Source organism: Dioscorea cayenensis, chromosome 12 (assembly GCF_009730915.1).
Source record: "Dioscorea cayenensis subsp. rotundata cultivar TDr96_F1 chromosome 12, TDr96_F1_v2_PseudoChromosome.rev07_lg8_w22 25.fasta, whole genome shotgun sequence".
Classification (NCBI taxonomy): domain Eukaryota; kingdom Viridiplantae; phylum Streptophyta; class Magnoliopsida; order Dioscoreales; family Dioscoreaceae; genus Dioscorea; species Dioscorea cayenensis.
The window spans coordinates 9,303,624-9,306,553 of NC_052482.1; the positions used below are offsets into that span (position 1 = coordinate 9,303,624).

At 42.7% G+C, this 2,930-nt stretch overlaps 1 non-coding gene across 1 annotated transcript; it reads right to left on the reverse strand.

Moving 5' to 3' along the window:
* Positions 1-1,899: 1,899 nt before the first annotated feature.
* On the reverse strand, positions 1,900-2,006 carry LOC120274204. The gene has a single exon (XR_005540738.1). It is a non-coding gene; the product is annotated as a small nucleolar RNA R71 (small nucleolar RNA).
* Positions 2,007-2,930: the final 924 nt, after the last annotated feature.

Consider the following 2,930-nt stretch of genomic DNA (forward strand, 5'->3'; position numbering starts at 1 on the left):
TGCCCCGATTTGATTATTCTTTTCTCCATCTTTTCCCCAACTTGAGAGAGGGTTTCGAGGGGTATTGGGTAGGGTTTTGGAGAGGTTCTATGGCTCCGACATCTTCATTCCTTAGGAAGAAGGTTGGTAGGGGAGCTTCCATTGAGGTTTATGCTATACAGGACAAGGGAATCCTTGGACGACGAGTAGAGGGCTTTCCACAAGACCATCAACACGACTATCGAGGGGGTTTCTCTATGGATTCATTGCTTTTACATTCTATTTCTTTGATTGTACTTAGCTCCATGGAGAGTTAAACCCCTAGTGGGTACTTGGGTATTTGTGAACCCTAGGATGTATTTGTTTCATTGAATCTATCTATTATGCTTTCAATTAATTGATGTTTTGTTGTGAGTTCCAACATTGAATGCTTGATTGTATGAATATTTGCCCTAGAGTGACACTAGGGTTGAGAGTTCTTGTTGGTAACCTTGTGAGTGAGTGACACACCACGAGTGTCAGACAAAGCTAGGTTGGAGAGAGTTGAGAGGGTGAGTTGAGAGGTACAGGAGCGTCCCCTTTCCCCTTAGACGTGATAAATTCTACCTCCGTTCCTCGAGTTCTTTGCGGCCATAATAGAGTGAATGATCTAAGGGACGAACCTCCGCTGGGGCTTAGTTGCGCATGCAACGGAGTGAAGCGTTGAGGTGATCTTAGTATCTATGTCTTAATCGTGGTTAGGGACCTTTCACTAGGACCAAAGGGTTAGGTCTATAATTAGGAAGAGATTTATCACTTGGAATCCCTAGAGCTCATTGCAACTCTATTAGAGTGCGAGGTTGAGAGGTTATCCAATCTTTCATCCGGGATATGTATAGAGTTAGGCATAGTTGACCGTAGATTTGGGATTATGTATTTAAGGATTTCCACGACTCACCATTGCTTTGATTAGGAAGCATAATAGAGGGTTCTTGCACTTGAAACAATTGTCCTAGGTGGAGCATTATCTGAGTACCCCATCTTTATCGATTGCCTTACCTCCTTCTTTACCCGTTATCTCTTACTTGTTGTTTTTACTTTTAAGAATTGAATCATTGTCACACTTATCACTACTGATTTTTCACATAGTTAAGAAGCGTATTAAGTGTTTTTAATCCCTACTCCCTGTGGATTCGATACCCGCTCATCCGGTATTATTACTTCGACAAACCCGTGCACTTGCGGGATATACGCAAGGGGACCTTGTCAAGTTTTTGGCACAGTTGCCGGGGAGTAGGCGTTTAGAGATACTTTGCACTTTGTTCTTTTAGCTATTTCACTATACATTCTATTTCATATCTTCCTATTCTATCATCGTTCTGACTTCTTTTTCTTTCTTTTTGAGTGCAGCTCCAAGTTATAACCTGAGGGAATCCCTTAATATTGGTTGAAAGGGATCCTGAGCTTGAACGTACACTTAGAAGAAAAGGGAAAGAGCCTGTGCAAGAACAGTCTAATTTAGCTGATTTGGAAGTGGAAGAATCTGAAAACATGGCAAAATAGAATGAGCAACAGCGAACATTATTCGATTATGCCAGACCTTCAGTGTTGGGGACACAGTCGAGTATTGTGCGTCCCCCAATTATAGCTCAGAATTTTGAACTAAAGCCTGCATTCATCTACATGTTGCAGCAATCCGCAAAATGCAATGGTTTGGCTGATGAAGATCCAAACAGTTATATAGAGAGTTTTCTTGAGGTGTGTGATATGGTGAAGATAAACCGAGTGACGGATGATGCAATCAAGTTGCGAGCCTTCCCATTTTCCTTAAAGGGGAGAGCGAAGCAGTGGCTACACTCATTACCTAGAGCATCAATTACCACGTGGGAGGAGATGGTCGAAGCTTTTCTGTCCTGTTATTTCCCTCCCAGAAAATCAGCAAAGCTTAGGAATGAGATCTCATCCTTTGTTCAATTGGAATTGGAGTCTCTATTCGAGACATGGGAAAGGTTCAAGGAGCTCCTGAGAAAGTGCCCGCAACACGGATTCCCAGAGTGGATGATTGTTCAGACCTTTTACAATGGTTTGAACCCGAGTACAAGGCAACTCTTGGATGCGATAGCAGGAGGTACCTTAGGTAGTAAGACCCCCGATGAGGCCCGTTGGTTAATTGAAGAAATGGGGTTAAACAGCTACCAATGGAATGCTAGGGAGAAGAAAAAAATGGCCGGTCTCTATGAAATAGATGCGGTAACTTCATTGGCATCTCAAGTGAAAAATTTGAGTAAGAAGTTAGATCTTCTAACTTCAAATAGAGTGGCGGTCGTGACTAATTGCACTGGGTGTGGTGGAGGACATGCTCCCTTTGATCGCCTGAGATCTATTGGTGATGTTTCTTCGATGGAGAATGTTGATTTTATAGTAATAGCATGAGACCTCAAGGAAACCCATATAGAAATATCTACAATCCGGGTTGGAAGAATCATCCCAATTTCTCATGGAGTAATCAAGGTCCACAAAAGACTATAGGGCCACCGGGTTTTCAACAACAATAAGCCCCTCAGGTGGAAAACAAAGTCTTAGGTTTGGAAACTCGAATGAGTGACTTAGAGAAGAACTTGACTAGATTTGTGCAATCTGCAAATACATCATTTGAATTAGTCGAGGCCACACGTTGCAACCATACCGTCTCTTTACATAACCTTGAAAATCAGGTTCGGCAAATTGCGAAGTCTCTCTCTCAAAGGCCACATGGAAGCTTGCCGAGCAATACAGAGACCAACCATAGAGAGCACATAAAGGCGATCACTTTGAGAAGTGGTCGTGATGTTGAATGTAGGCTTCTGAGTGAGAAGCCAAAAGAACACGCACCTGAGGTTATAGAGGTAGAAGAGGGAACAAGCAAAGAGAAAGAGGTGGTACCCCCACCTTTCAAGCCAAGAATCCTTTATCCCTCTAGATTGAAGAATAAC